Here is a 17,273-nt window from a genome sequence, read left to right on the forward strand (position 1 = left end):
GACTCTCCTTCAAAGAAGAGCAGTTGTCTCCATTTTGGCTATGGTTTACCCTATTTCCATGTATTGATAGGTACAGAACTGGCAAGGAATTGTCCTTATCCCTTCAATTGGATTTATAGAATGTATATCTGTTGAGGTGAGGTCATGGTGGTAGTCTTTGAAGACAACACACATGTTTCCCTGATAACCCACACCTGCTGCTCTTTAGTATGAACCCTGTTGAGACAGGATGAAGAGCCAGTGCTCCACACTATTGGCTAGGATAGAGCCTCGAGATAAAGGCTATGACTTCCTGAGACTTGAAAGATTTCACATTAGAGCTGAAGCACCAGATACTATCTCAAAAGTATAGTGCAAATTGCTTTTTCTGCATATCATTCACTGCACATTGCAGAGCTAAATGCAGGGCTCCTACCTAGCCCAGCTCCCAGTACTCACCTACTCCCTGCTATTCTTAGTCATTCATCCTCAAGCCACTCCTCCTCCATGATTGAATAAAACCCAGGTTTGGCCCTGGATAGAGGCTTTTGTTCTGAAATTTCAGCCATCACCATGGCTGGACTTATGACTCCTTGGCTCCCCAAATATAAATATGCCTTAATGTCTTTATTCTCATCATGAGTTGCACTGGAAGTAGTAGATTGAAATTAACTTGATGCTATTTCAATAACTTATCCATGGGATTACAAATATAAACTTCTTGGACCAAGACAAAGACCAGGAGGGGCTCCCTACAGTTAATAATTATGTAAGCTCTTTTTGCCTTTTTTATAAAAAAAAGACACTGATTCTTTTCTGTGCATCTTATAAAATAATATATTAAATATTTTATAAAAAGAAAGAAAAATTAACTACACAGATATTTGTCCAATCAATCACTTTGGTGTGTCTATATAAATGTGTGCAATTTATTTATTTATTTATTTATTTATTTATTTATTTATTTATTTGAGGAACCAAGGATTGAACTTAGGCCCTTGCACTTGCCAGGGAAGCACTTATTCCACTGAGCCATCTTGCAGGTCCAAATGTGTGCACTTTAGAGAAGAACAAAATACTTTTATTCTAAGACAAAGCTTCTTAGAGTGAATTCTTGATATGGGGAAAATATGACTCCCAAGCTGCTAAATTTCAGTATTTGTGTCCTCTAAAATTGAAATTAATTCTAAGGAACCTATGAACATACATATTCACATTCAGAACTGGAACCTCGATCTTAATTATCTTCATTATTATTATTTTAAGTTATATTAATTATATCACTAACATATCACGTTTATAATTCAGTAAGTTATTTTCTTTATTATTCCTATAGGTGATTTTTGAATTCAATATAATATATCAGTAATGATTAAAAATAGAAGGTTATGAAATATAAAAATGACTAAGAAGTAAAACTTCTTTTGTAAAATGCTTCTTTTGAAAATTCATGTAAACTATGGTGTCACCAGGGGTGCTTTCCACTATTAGGAACCTAATCCACACTGCTCATAAGATACAAATGCAGATGCAAATTCTCTTGGCCCAACTCACAGTAAAACAATGTTCAGGATGTGTTGTTCAGAGGCACAGGCAGGCTTTATGAAGAAGAGAGTCAACTATCCATTGGAGAATGGAGTGCACCCAGAGAAATGAGTTGCATCACAGTTGAAAGTGAAGAATATCCATGTGTGTGTTGGTGGTAAAAATTTGTGAATACAAAACGTTGGTTTTATTTTAATGGTTAAAGAAAGGATGATTAAAGGAACATGATGATCCATCATAGGGGAAAACCTGTTTTGCAGTTGAATAAAGGTGGGCTTCTAAATTAGCTGATGCAGGGGTTGGGGAGATGGCTCAGTGGAATAAGCACTTCCCTGGCAAGCTCAAGGGACTAAGTTCAATCCCTGGTTCCACCAAAACAATAAAATAAATAAATAAATAAATAAATAAATAAATAAATTAGCTAATGCAAGTGTAATAGATTGACCTTTGAATTTAATGGTTTTTAGTTACTTTTAAGTTCTTACATACTGAAAAATAAATTTGTACCCAAAACAATTTTTGTAGAGTATTGTAGAATTTCAAGCCAGATTACCTAAAAGTAGCACTTATATGATTGCTATATTATATGTAATCCAATTAATTCTTGTCATTATTTTTAAATACAACAGTTCAGCAAAACGTATTCCAGGTTTCCTTGTCGCAAGATAAATAAAAAGTTGAGTATTATTTCATCTCAAAATACATTCTCTAGTGCACCAAGGAAACACTCAAAAATTATATTTTTATCACACACAACCCATTATACAATAAAATGTGACTGTTATGGGCACATAGAAGTCACAGCCTTGTATTTTAGTTCAAACATATCTGAAGATTACACATTTAGGTTCATGAGAATCATTAAAAACATAAATCCATGCTTTATTAATAAATGTTGCTTCTTGTATATTAATGTATAAAGCCCTAAAAGAAAGACCCAACAAAAATCTCCTTAAACCATAGCATTAAAACGCCATATTTCTATTTTAGAAATCACATTTAATAAATGCCCTTTTAGTTTCATTTGCAGAACATCTAGGTTCAGGCCACAACTCACACATAAAGGCAGCATTTGCTTTCTGCTTGTGGTCGATAAGTTGTCCATTCTGAACAATGTTTCCCAAGTGGTGCCATTAATGAGAAACAAAGACAAAAGATAGTAAAGATAGTGAAAGCTACATCTACGAGTTTTCAGATTGTCTACTAGCTATTTGGAATTTAAACAATTATTTTTAAAATGTATGCTAATTAGTAGTGAGGTATCATTATTCCCAAAGTGTGTGTGTGTGTATTTTTTTTTTTTCCTTCTTTTGATACCAGGGACAGAATTCAATCTTGTTCTTTTTTTTTTTTTTTTGGCAGAATCAGATATTGAGCTCAGGCCCTTGCACTTGCCAGGGAAAGACTTATTCCACTGAGCCATCTCCCAGGTCTTCAATCTTGTTCTTCCCAGGCAGGTACTTATGCTGCTGAGCTATACTCTTGGCCCTAAAGTATAATCTTTAATCCATTCTTTGAATGTCATTTTTGGGAGGCTGAAAACAGGAGGATCACTAGAGTCTGATCTGTGTAGTGAGAACCTGTACTATAAAAAAACAAACACTTGACTCTTATATTTCTTGGTGCTGTCACCACGAAACCAGAACTTGATGCAGCAGAGAAGAAAACACTTACTATTTTGGTCCTCTACTTGTGTCCTTGATGAAAAAATTTAGTCAAACACATGGACCAAGAAGAAGTAGGTAGAATATATCATGAAGCAGATATAAAGGGAATTAAACTTTCAACAAAAATGATGGCCGTGTCATAAAGTCATCTACTCTGAGTTGACTTTGGTTATCGTTTTATGTACACAAAGGTCATTCCAGGTGCTTAGGAACTATACTAATTATGACTCATCAATATTTTTACTAAGACATTATTTTGGAATTGCAAAATGCTTTCCTGTTCCCTTTAGATCATCATTATCTAAAAGGACCATCTAGGAGGGAAAAATTTTTTCAATGTCTAACATTAGAACCTTTAATCATTTAAGGAATCTCAGAAAGAGAGATTGAGAAAAATGAGTTCTCAGTTTAAACCAGGTCCCAGCCCTAGGAAGGAGGATCTTAAAGAGCATTTCTCTTCATTATATCTTTGAGCTGTAGCCTACAGCATGTGGGAAATAATTAGACCTTGTTCTAATTAGTTAGATGGGTAGTGTGAGAGGAATTTCAACCTAGAAAAAACTTCTCAGACAACAGCTTAGAATGTGTCAAAGTTGTGGAGGTCCAGAAGCCATAGAATCCTTAACAAGATTTGTTACTGGATTTGGGGCTTCTAGAGTCTCTTTCTGGAGATGCATGCTAGGCTCTTTCTATCCTGAAGAAAGAAGCAATCAAGATAACAAAAACAGATGGCACAGTTGTATTAAAGTTAGACAACAAAACAAGTTTTGCAGAGTGAGTATGCACCAAGTAGGAGTAAGTAAAGTACTCCCCACCGTATAATGGTGGAGCACCATGCAAAAGAGAGCACAGTGGCCAATATGAACAAAGTAGACAGTGCTTTTTGTTTCACCCACTCCTAAGACTCAAGTCAGGCATAGGCTGTTGCAAACTTACCCAAATTTTCAAAAGAATCCCATATGCAGATCTTTGGGAACTATTTTGTGCATATGTTTAGGGACCTTGTCATACCTCTGCTCCCAGCCAGTTTTATTTTTACGTCTTATCTTTCTATCTTACTTTCTCCAGAGCAAAAAATATCCCCATAACTCTTTATATGGTACCTAGGGAAGGGAGGTATCTGTCTTCTACAATTTCTTTTGGCTGGAAGCGTGTAGGCCCCACCTATTAAGGATTGTGTGCTCTCCAGCTACCTTGAAGTATTGTGGGAACTTGATGGATTAAAGAGCAAACCTGTTAGAAGACAAGGAGAAAATAACCAGTGGCCATTAGGGGGACATATTGATGGGAAAAAGAAAGCAACTACTACCTGGAGATGTAGAGCCACATATGAGATCAGATTTCCTTGCTTCCTGTGGAGGACAAATTATGACAAGGAAGAAGCATAGATAAATTATTAAAAGCCTGAAACTCATATCCTTAAAAGGACTGCCCACATAACAGATACAATTTAAAACTGGAATATCAACATAGGTACACATTTAAACTGCAATGAGCTAAGGGGCCAAGGATGTAGCTCAGTGGCACTGTGTCTGCCTGGAAATTTTGAAGTCCTGAGTTCAATTCCCAGTATGAAAGTAAAGTAAACTCCCCCACTCCTAAAGAAAATTGTGACAAATTAGAGTTAATAGTGACTGTACTTATCTGCATCTGAAGAAATAATGGAATCTTGCTTTCAGAAAAGGAACATGAGGTCTTCCAGAATTTCTCAAAATAGCATTCTTCCTAGTCCAATACAAATTCTAGAGTCCACTTCCTTTGTAGAGTTTTTATTGCTTGTCATTAAATAACTAGAAGTAGAAACACAATGGTTCTTCAGGAACTGGGGATAATGATAGGGTCCTGAGGAGTTGAAGGGCTGCTTTTCATATTTCCCAATCAGCTTTTTGATTTCCCAAGAAGATTATAGATCTGTTTCTTTGGGGTCACTTACAGTGAATGACAGCAACCAGCATGAAAAGAGGGACTTCCTATAAATTTTGTACAGACACTCTGATCTGTTGGGAAGTCAGGACATATCATTTCTATCCTAAAAATCTTCTTCTATTAATATACCTGCAGCTGCTACTACTCTCAGGTAGAGTGGCTTTCCAGGAGAATTCCATCTTTTTGAACAATATGCCTCTGGATGGTGTTTTCGTTCTTTTTGGTCAAGACACTTTGTAGTGGTTGATACATGTGTCAACTTGAGAAGCTAAAAGCTTCACTAAATCAACTCAGCAATTCCACACCTTAGTCCCCATCCTGACTCAGCAGTTAAAGGATATAAAACAGAATTGAGGGAGGATGGAGCTTTCCACTTTTTCTTCAGAGGAGCAATTGTCTTCACAGTCAGCTTGCACTTCATCTCCTGGCTTCCAGCACAGACTCTTTGGCCTCCAGCTTGGAGCATTTAGCCTTCTGTCTCAGATTCTTCAGCCTTTCATGGCAGACTTTTCAGCCTACCATCGCAGACCCATCGGCTTCCTATATGGACTTGTACAGAATACTGCAGTGAGCTTGAGACCTGGGGAATGAATGTTTCTGTCTTTGGTGTGCAGAATTACCCTGCACACTTCCTCATCTGACTCTGCAGCTGACCATTGTAAGGTAGCTTGCAATTTCTTCCACATCTGTACATTTTGTGTTCTATCTGTTCTTCTAGTAAAACCCTGACTGATATAGACCTAAAGACATTCCATTCCATCCATTCCATTTATTTATTTATTTATTTATTTATTTATTTATTTGGTATAGGGTCTTCTAACACAGCTCAGACTTGTGGTGTTCCTCTTGTGTCAGTCACCCCAGAGCTGGGATAATAGGTGAGCACCACCATACCCGGTTTCGGTTTCTGCAGCCAGCTTGTCACAGTGCTGATACAGCATGTGGTACCAGGGATCAAAAACAGGCCCTGGCACTTGCCATACAAGCACTTGGCCCAGTGACCTATCTCCCAGGTCAGAAATATTTTCTTACACCAGGTATTATATTATAACAAGCAGCAGGATCCAACTATTGGCTACTTAATTCAGGAAGAACTGGTGTATTCCCAACAGAAAAACTCCATTTTAGTATTTGTCAGAATTCCCCCAAGGTTGGCTAAAAAATCACTTCTTAGCAAAGAAGCAGGACTCTGTGAAAAATCAGAAACTCACTGTTAAGCATTTGATCTTCACAGTGACATATTAGTGAAGAAGAAAAGAATCTCTAACTAAGATTCCTTTTAACTTCAACTATGACAATAGATCCAAATGAAGACATTCCTCAGGAGCATATCAGAACAGAGCATGTTGAACTTGCCTACCCACAATACACAACATCACCCAGGGTTCTTCTTGTGAAAAGGTGAAATCCGCTGACATAAGTGTTTTAGGTTCCCTTGGGCCTCTTAAGATCAGGAAATAGGGGCTTGGCTGGCACACCCCTCTAGAAGCAGGGATTATCAGTTGTTCAGTGCTGTGAATCAGTCATATAAATTACCTCACAGTCACAACAGGACCCAGCCATTGGCTTGGAGCCAGATTTCTTGGATTCGATTCTCCTTAAATCTTCCCTTAGATAATTTCAATGAGTTTAAAATACTGTCAGATGTGATAGCTATGATTCTAGATGTTCTCTTTTGATCCTCCTTCACATGCCAATTGTTCAGTACAGAAAAAGCTAAGTCCAACTACTGATCACAGGAATCTAGAGTACTGTATGAAATTTCCTCATTACTTGGATGGGAGAGAACCATATCCCCTGAGAGATGGGTGGGAATCAGAGGAAAGGATGCCCAAAGACATCCCTCTCTTCCCTGAGGGACACTGTAAATATCATAGTTTCTGTGTATTCCTAAGATAAAAGGTCAAAATTGTGAACTTAATGGATTTTACTGTACCTTCTATTTTTTAAATTTTATTTTATTTTTTAATGGTACCAGGGATTGAAGTCAGGATTTTGCATTTGCCAGGTAAGTACTTATTCAACTGAGTTCTCTCCCCAGCCCTACCTTCTATGTTTTAAACAGAAGCAATTAACACAAAAATTTGAGTCACAATTTAAGCTTTCATCCCATACTTATCTGTTGCCGAAAGCTCTTTGTTTTGTTTTGTTTTGTTGGTTTTATTTTTATTTGTTTTGGTTGGTTTTATTTTTATTTTTTTATTTCATTTTTTTATTATTTTATTTTATTTTTGTCAGAATCTAATAGTACTCACTGATCAAGAATATAGCTTATTGGTGAAATCAGTGGAATTGGCAAGGCATGAACCTAGGCCCAGGGAGAGAGAGAGAAAATTAGTTCTTGGTTCCTTAATCTGGCATCTATGCAGAAGGAGAAGACCCAGTTTGAGCCCATGTGTCTCATGTGAAATTCAAGTGTTTACTAGCTAGACATCTCTGCATGAAGTTATCATGATGTTGGCATCTTTCACAGAAGGCTTCCCATTCAAGGGCTGGCCAGATAGCTCAGCAAACTAAATCTCCTGCTTAGGCAGATGCAGGGACCAGGTTCGATCCCAGGCATAGTGTACCGGCCCCGCCCCAGGGGGAATTGAGATGGTGATTGAGTCTGGGCATGCTGGCACAGGTCTATAATCCTAGTGCTTGGGAGGCTGAAAACAGGAGAATCACTAGAAGTCTGATCTGTGTAGTGAGAACGTGTAGTCCCTATACTAAATACATGAAAAGAAAAGGAAAACTAGGTTTCCCATTCAGTTTTAATCAAGCTCTTTGTGATGCACTGACTAGATTTGAGAGACTTGAGGCCTATAGAAACCTCTTGAAAAATGACAGTTTTGCATTAAACTGATAGGGAAATCTTTGGTGTCACTTTAAGGAAGTAGAAAGGGAAACATCCTGTTTAAGAAAGAAAACCTTTTAAAAATTCTAATGATGTGTTAAAGCCACTTGAGAAGCTTTTATTTGCTATTCTTTGTTTTGCAAGGGTCATCAGTAAGTTTCTAAGTTATTTGCATTTTGCTAGAAGAAACAAGGAAGGAAAACATGCAGGGTGGGACACTTAGGGCTTCTTAAAATTAGGCAGTCATGCATTCACATGACAAAACGGCAGCCAGTACTGTGATGAGACAAGCTGGCAACCCTGGCTAGGATTGCACCTTACGAAAGTCAGGGCCATCTAGGGGAAAAGCATCCTTGGGCTGTGAGCACAAGAAATCATTTGTGGTTGGGGCTACTCAAGCAGGTACCAAGTTACCAATGGCTGATTTTCCTCCAAAGAGTGAGAAGCCAGAGCAAAGTATTTTAGGGAAAACAGAAACATAAGGTCAAAAGGCTAACTAAACTCAAGATTGCTTACGTGATCTGTTAACAGACTTTCTGGCTGTCTTTACTATTTTATATCTGTAATGAATGATAAAAAACAGAAAAGTGAAAAGAAGGGGCAATAAACTTTAAAACAAAAACAAAACAATACTTCATGGCATTTAGAAAGAGGAAAAAATATGCCCCAAAGGCCATTACCTGCCCTCCTGGCTGGCTGAACCTAATAGTTTACCACATTTTGGGGTAATGTATTCAGTCCCTTGATTCAGAACAGTTGATAAATAAGCAGAGCACAGGATTTTTTTTTCTGGAGGTGGCTTCTAGGTTCCTTTTCTCCTGAGCAAAGAATTGGTCAAAAAAGAGCACCTGACATCAAAGTTTTATTGAAAGTTGCAAATTTAACAATCTTTTTAGAGCAAGTTTGCATCACTTAATGTAGGAAAAGAAGTACAAATGATAGATGAGGGTGGAATACCATGTGAGAGAGAATACAGGTGCAAAAAATTAATGTGGGCAGCCCTTTATATACCTCCCACTATGGTATTCAGGCTTCTGTTAGAGACAGCTATGTTTTTTTCAGACTTTTGTCTTTTATTACTAAATGTGTTAACCTCTATTAATGGATAAATTAATTTATATACATTAATTTATATAACTTTCTTATATAAATTACATTAATTTATATAACTTGGATATATAAATTATCCAAGTTATACATGGATACATTAATTTATATAACTTTCTCACAATGGGGAAGGAAGAGAATCATGCCTTTAGGCAGGATATGTTTCAGATGTGGAGAAGCAGTAGAGTATATTTCACAGTCTTCAAACAATGTTTTTTCCAGATTTTTTTCTGTTTATATACCAGTAATTCAAAGAAAGTAGATCAGCATGGTATTCAGCTGATCTACTTTCAAAACAAGCACAAAATATATAATACAATTCACATCAAAAATCGAAGAAATTTTTTAAATCCCAAATTAGGAAAGACACTATCTGAGACTTACGATTATTCTTTAAATTGAGTAAGGGTAAATGCAAGCAGGAAGTATTCCCATTGCTTTTATTATCTAATTTACAAGTCATTCACTTAGGATGCAAAATAATATATAAACTTTGGAGTGAAAATTGGAAAAGCTATACAAGAAAGACTATGGAGAAAGACAGTGATGAGGTCTGCCCATTGGAAATGGAACTGTCTAAACCTCTGTAGGTAAGCAGGAAGAAGTTTAACTACACTGGTGCTTTGCACCAAGTGCTAACAACTACCTCTTATCATGAACATAGAACAGTGGAAGGGTGCATATCAGCAGTGATAAAGACACTGGAGAGGAATGAAGGATTATGCCATTATTGTAGACAATGTTTTATTTAATTAGTTGGTGTATAACTGAAGTAGTTAGCTGGGGGAAGGGCCTGAAATGGAGTTGAGTAACCAGCCATAATACAAAAACTTAAAGAAAACTACTTCATTACAACTTTAGACCAAAAATAACTTCCTCAAATAACATAAAATGTAGCTACCCCTACTAAGCTTCTAAAGTGTTAGCGAAAAATCTGGGTAAGAGAGTGTGAATTCTATTTTTTGTGTGATTTTTAAATTATTTATTTTTAAAATAATTTTATTGAGAAACAAATAGCAATGAGACAGTTTCAAAACCAGCTAGTAGGACAGTTTCAATAATTAATACATTGCATATTGTTGTCTTCTTAGTGGTTATTCATAGGACAAGATACAGAAACGATATCCTGTCCACAAACACTATTAGTACAAATCTTTCTTTTCATTGAATTAAGAGAAAGTAGTTGTATATCAATCCTAACTATTTTGAATACCCAAATACAAAATGGTCCTATATTTCTATCCCCTTTTTTTGGTTTAGTTTTGTCACAGAAGGGTATTCCATTGTCATTTAAATATTTTAGGTGTGTGAATTCAACAAAATACTCCAATATAATTCTGTAGTCCAAAACAGCAATGAGTTATCCATAGAGCTGGCAATGTCAGAAGTTGTTGACTTGAGGCTTTTACAGCTCAGCTTATTAATATGGCTTTACTTTTTATACTTCATTTTTATACTTTTCTGCTGCATGGTTGAGACCAAGTCACATGGAGAGGAGACATTCTCTCAGGCTTTCACAGAGTAAATTGGTCAAGCAATGGCCATGACTCATCCACATGGCTGACACTGACAAAGGATCTACAAACTGTGGTACAGGGTTTCAGGGTAAATCCTGAAAGGATTTAACTGACCTTGACAGATACAAAAGTTATATTTCTTGTCATATAGGTCTTGTTTTATCTTGGTGAATTCTAGTTGCTCATTTTTTTATTACTTCACAGGTCATTTCAGGACAGGTGTCCATCTAGTAAATGCTTAAGAAAACCTTGGGACCTGCACACCTGCAAGGGACTCTAGATGAGAGGCCAACAGGCACCTGTCCTGTGAACCCCCTTGACTGAACCTGGAGCTGCTCTTCCTCTTATTTCCCATGAACACTCTCCAAACCTCCTCCCTTGGTTCTCAAATTATTCTTCAACAATTGGAAAACCATTAGCCTGATACATATAATAACTATATAACTTATATGGGCTGAAATTGTTGCAGTACACAGAGAAGATATCTTCTCTTTTCCTCCTAAATATAAATCTCATACTAACTTGAAAGGTGCTATCTTAGAAGTTACCAAGTACTATGCCTTATCTACATTCTTGTACACAAATATCTGTAGTGATTTATTGGGAATATAACTCCTAACTTGTTTGATGTCAAATATGCCAATCTTGTATCCCCTGAATATAAAAAGCAGAATTTCAAGGGATAGTGGACACTAAGAATAGGAAAATTTTATTGATACATAGTTTATGAGAAACATAAGGGATTCCAAAAGTGGTTGCCACTGAGGCCTTTGTGAGGGACACAGTAAACAGTAAAGTCACAGTGTGGATATAACATGGGTTAACTACAGTCAGTTTATATAGGATAATAAGCAAAGCTATTTAGTTTTTATTGATCCAAAGAAAATGAGTAGTTTAACAAAGACGCTTTGGAAGGGATGGGTGAGTATGCGCTGCTCACCCACTCTGGATTTACTGGACCAAGTGGTGTTCATTAGCATTACAGACAACTAAGTTATGTAGAAATGTTATAGGTAGTCAGGTACAGGGAGAGTCTGTGTAAAGGTAAAAAAAAATCATTACTACTGTGACTGAAGGCACTTCTTTTGGAGGATAGGCCCAAAGACAAAAATAGAATGACTAGGCCTATAGATGACCTCTATAGACATCTATCATCCCAGTGAGTGACCAAGATGCTCAGACCCATCCCTTGCTGAGAAGCCCTTCATTGTTTGCATGCATACTTGCTATGTGGCTCGCTTCCCCATTGTATCAATATTTACTAGGCAACTATTTTTATCATCTCATACCCATGAAGTTCCTAGATGGTTGTGCTCTGTAAAACTTCTCCTGAAAAGTGGGGTCCTCAGCAACTCTTCCAGGACCCTTTCTGCCCCTCATGAGTTCTCCATAAGTGTTTCCTACTGTTAGCCTCCTGTATTCCTTATTCATTCTTCTATTTGGGGGAGATGAACTGGGAATATCAGACATCCAGCAGATTTGGACTAATAATATTTCTTCTACCTCATTTGAAAGTCTCACCTCATTTCCACTCAATAGTTTATGGCCTGGGCATTGCACCTTGGCCATTTCATTGTTGTCTGAAGGCCTGGCCTTTCTAGAAGAATTAATAATTTGTCATAAGGAATATCACTCTATTGCTGGTAAGATTTACTTTTTGAAATCTATATTTTCTTATGTGTTTACTTAAATTGCCGACACTACTATAGCATAGTATCACAAGCAACTGTAGTTGCAGGATAAAATTTTCATGATGAAACAAATTCAACTTGTCTTTAATATATTTTAGAACATGAATGACAAATTTATTTCACATTAACTTGACTCTTCATGGACAATGTAATGGCAGTATTCCATATACAACATCAAAATGCACAAGGTATTTGTTACTCTCTAATGAGCCTATTTTGAAATGTTGTTTTATTGCAATTTTTCCCTTTAAAATAAAAAAATAAATTGGAAATGCAATTAAAAGAACACAAGATAACAAAAAGATCATGGGCCATTTAAATAATTTTATATTTCATGTCACTATGACAGCAGACAACCTTGTGAAATGCTGAGGACCTACTAGATACTGTCTTCTAACTTATTGACTTTTTAATCTCTGCATATTTTATATTTAGGGTCAAGTTTCAAAAAAAATTTGGCTTGCATAATACAATTTATATGTTAGTTTCCTGTGTTCAACTTTACATTTTTGCAAAGTGCACCACATTTAATGAATCTAAATAAACAGTTGTAAAATGAATACAACAAATCGTCACCACAGCACACACTTTTCTGAGCTGTTCAGAGGTGACACCTCATGCTCTAGAATCATGACACTGTGGTTGTATAAAACACATTATTCAAAATGTATTTCTGTTGCTCCGAAGTTATGTGCAATTTAGAGAGGAAGCTATTTCTTATTTAAATTTCAAGTATAACATTTGAAAACCAAATAATTTTTGAAATTAAAGTTCCAAAACACTTTGAAAATAAAACATAGGTACAGATATATAAAAAGTATATGAATAAATCCTTTAATAATGTTGTTTTATTTGTATAATAATATATTATTTATAATAACTCATGTTGCCTTTTATCAAAGCAGTAAGTATACTATGTTAAAAAAGTGTGCATTTTTTACAGATTAGAAGTCTTTTTTTATAAATCTTATTTTGCTTATTACAGCATCTCACTATGCAGCTCAGACTCATCGTGACCCTCCTGTCTCCACCAAACCAGTACTGAGATTCTTCCGTGTGCGATCACACCCATTTTCCATGACCAGCTCAGTGCCTGGGGTCCATATGGCTGGGATTGAACAGATCCTTGTGCTTGCCAGGCAAGCACTTAGACTGCTGAGCTATCTTTCCATCCCCAGATTAGAAGCCTTAAACAGGAAGCTTTAAATACAACTTCAACAAAGATTAAAAATTAAATGCAGCAGAATGTCGTTCTTATGAAGTATGTACAAAGAAAAGCACACATTCATATTTTCTTGATATGATGTAAAAATATATCTGTAGCAACCTAAAATCCATATTAAAATCCAATGAATTTCATGGGTTATGTTAGATTTAATATTTCCTAATAATCAAATGAGAATATTAGAAGACTTTTATATATGTTTATAGTAGCACAACTCCTAATAACTACTTCTCGGGTGCCTCCTATATGTTAATCAATGTATGAATGGTTAAAAAATATACTATTTCTACAAAGTATAATGGGTGAAACCAATTATTTGTAGGAAAATGAACATGACTTGAGATCATACTATTAAAGGAAATAAATCAGACACAAATCTTATCTATTGCATGATTTCTGTTCTATAAAAAAACCCAAAATATAAATAAATCACAGAGAAAATAAGATAAATAAGAAAAAAGGAACTAGATCTTTGAGAAAGGGAGGACAACAAGAGATGGAGGGACAGAGAAGAGAGCAAAGGGGAAGGAGAAGAGGAGGAAGAAGCTGCCGCCTGTCTGCACTGACTTCTGCTGCAAGTACAGCTATCATGGACCGCACATGTCCTAACACAATTTAACAAATAAATGTCTACTTAGAGTTTTTTGCACTCATGTGATCCATCTTGGTTAAAAAAATAAAGTTTTATTTTCCTGAACTATCAGTAAACTACCCTTGCAGACTGCAAAAGGTAAACCTCACATTTTGCAAAATATTTCGTTACTGCCTCTCTCTGTTATTTACATAAAAATCAGGGGAAAATATCTACAAGTATCAATAATTCTATCACTGACCTCGAAATCAGAAATGAATTTTCCAAAGTCACTTTTAAATATTCTGAAATTTACAAATACAACATAAGCTGCTGTAGTCAAATACAACATATGCTCCTGGAATCTAAATTGAATATAATGGAAAAACCTATGCATACATACACTTATTCAGAGGCACACGCACTTGCATCTACATATACATATATACGTGAGATAAACATTTGTCTTCTATTTCATTAGTAATGTTAATGGCATTACATGCATAACTTTTTTCTAAATTCTTGTGGCTTCCATTATATTAATATGTAAAATAGTACACTGAATTTGAATATTTTCAAGATGCAGAAATAAACAAATTCCCAATATTAAATATTTGAACTAACCTCTAAGGTGCCTTTTAGGTCTTTGCTCAGGTGTTAGTTCCTACTTTTTTAATGTTCAGTTTTTGCTTGCTTTTAATGTGTGTTATTATTTTAGTTTATTAGTGTGTGTGTGTGTGTGTGTGTGTATGTGACACATTTACAGTCCTTGTGGGAAGCTGGTACATATACCAGATAGAACTTATTTACTTTCTTCATCCCCTTTCCCTTCCCTTCTGCACCCTCAATCCATCCCTTGATTCTTTTTTAATATAGATTTTTAATAAATAATATTTGCCTTATTTGGCTGGTATATATATATTATATATTATATATATTATATATATAATATATATACATATATATATATTATATATATATAATATTTGCTTTAAACAAAAATAATTTCTATAGTTTTAAAAATACATTTTTTTCTTATGGGGAATATCCCAGATCACACACTCTGAAGTGGTTTCCTGTGTTGTTTTTCCTATATTCCAGGTTAGTTATATAATTAATATACATTTAGTTTGTAATACAAGAAAATGAATGGATAAGTAATGAGAAGTTTAAAATAATTCTTTTTTCATTGATTTGACATCTCTCGCCTTGCAGAGAAATACATGTGAAAAAGAGAAACAGGCAGAGATTGTTCAAATTTTTATTTGTCCTTAGAAGAAAAAAAATAGTTTTAATTTTTATTTAATTCACAAGTCCTTACAGTGTCCTTCAATGTAAAATGAAAAATGTAATATCACACGAAGTCACTTATATTTCTCTGTGGGTATTAGCTGTAAAGCAAGACAAAGGTTTTAGAGAAGCAAAAGAAAACCTTTGAACAGCATTTTTTAAAGTAAAAAGAACTCCATCACTAACTTCCCATTGAGCACATCTCCAAAGAGACTAGATGATCAGTGCAGTTAAATACTCTATTATGTTTTAAGAAAAATTTATTTCTCCTGGGTGATCTCAGCTCCTCTTGTGAAGCATCTTTGTGATTTTTTAGACACCCGATCTTTGTGTCAGTGCTTTGCTTCTGAAAGAGGTGGACTCTGAAGACTTTTGATTATTGCTGTCCCCAGAAAATTACTTAATTAATACAATTGTCACACACTGCTTTCTTTCAAGAATTTATAGATACTTAAATGCCAGAGTCAATAAAATCCCTAAGAGAATGTAGTTCTTTCAAAAGTCTCATTATTTGAAGTTTTAAAGATGTGAAGAAGAATTTCATTCAATAGATAGGATCTTCCCAGATTTTCTTAGAATCTGATACAAATGGCTCACAAATCTCCAGCTGTATAAAACAAACAACTAAGCTTAAAGGCATTAATTGAAGATCTCAAAACTGAAAAAATAACATTAAAACTGGACCAGCTGAATGATGATGAGAAGAAATGTAAGTTTTTAATATTGAATGTGTCCTTTGGTATATGAAAATTAACCTCACAGACATGTTATTTAAGTGGACATATTAGACAATTCTGTTTTTAAAAAGAATTTTAGAATCATACACATATAAAAAAATATTAAGCCATATTTTTTGGGTTTTTTTGCTCCATAAAAATAGTGAAGTAGAGAAAGATGCTTTTTACTCTTAAAATTGGTTAACTAAACAGTGAATTAATAGTTAATTTTTGTAACATCAACTGGAAATGAAATTTTTCAACTTCCAGAAGTATTTAATATTAACTCTTCTTTGAAAACTTTCCTTTGCCCTACACTCTTCGGCTACTATTTATCTTTTTAGTGTCCTTTCAATTGTCACATTCTTAGCATTTCCTTTAATTTCTTGATCTTCCCATTTTCACAAAATGCAAGTTTATTAAACATATAACACTCTTCATTTTTTGCTCATATTTTCAGTTCTCCTTATTTGAGAGAGGTTATATGCGTGAATTAAAAACAACACACAAAGTGACCCCATGTGTTTTGCTCTGCAATTTGTTAGCCAGGATTTGACAGTGGGCTTTGCTGATCATAATGAGCACCAGATATGTTGGTTAAGGTAATGTGTGCTGAATTTCTCAGCTGTAAAATTATTACTTTTGTTCCATAATTAATATATATTTTGTAGAAAGTAACTTTGAGCATATATAAATAATTTGTTCCTCAACGACAATTACATATATTTTTAGTATTGTCTCAACTTTTCCTGTGCTAATTGTCTTTTCAGTATTTATTGATGTATAAAATTAAAGGATAGTACTTTTATTTATCCATAGTTTAAGTTTTTATCCAGCATTAACTCATGAATTTTTATTTAGTAGTTAAAATTCACGGAATTCATACTTATTTGGCATCCAAGTTGGAAAAGGCTATCTGAAATGTTTTAAAATTATTGCCCAAGCACAACTTTTCTTACTGGATGGAGCTACTAGTTGGATTTGTGGATATTTTTGAGTTAACAGATGAAGAATTTTATTTATTTTTTCTTTCATGATACAAAATATGATAGAGGTACATTACTATATGGTAACTGCTAGTGACAAGATGAAGGGTACACTCTGACATATAAACCTTCTCACTCCACAAAAATACAATGTAAAATATGATGTCTTCAGGAGTGTGCTTTTCTAAGTCAATATTTAGAATCTATATGGCCT

This window comes from Octodon degus, unplaced genomic scaffold, assembly GCF_000260255.1.
Source record: "Octodon degus isolate 3935 unplaced genomic scaffold, OctDeg1.0 scaffold00097, whole genome shotgun sequence".
NCBI classification, from domain to species: domain Eukaryota; kingdom Metazoa; phylum Chordata; class Mammalia; order Rodentia; family Octodontidae; genus Octodon; species Octodon degus.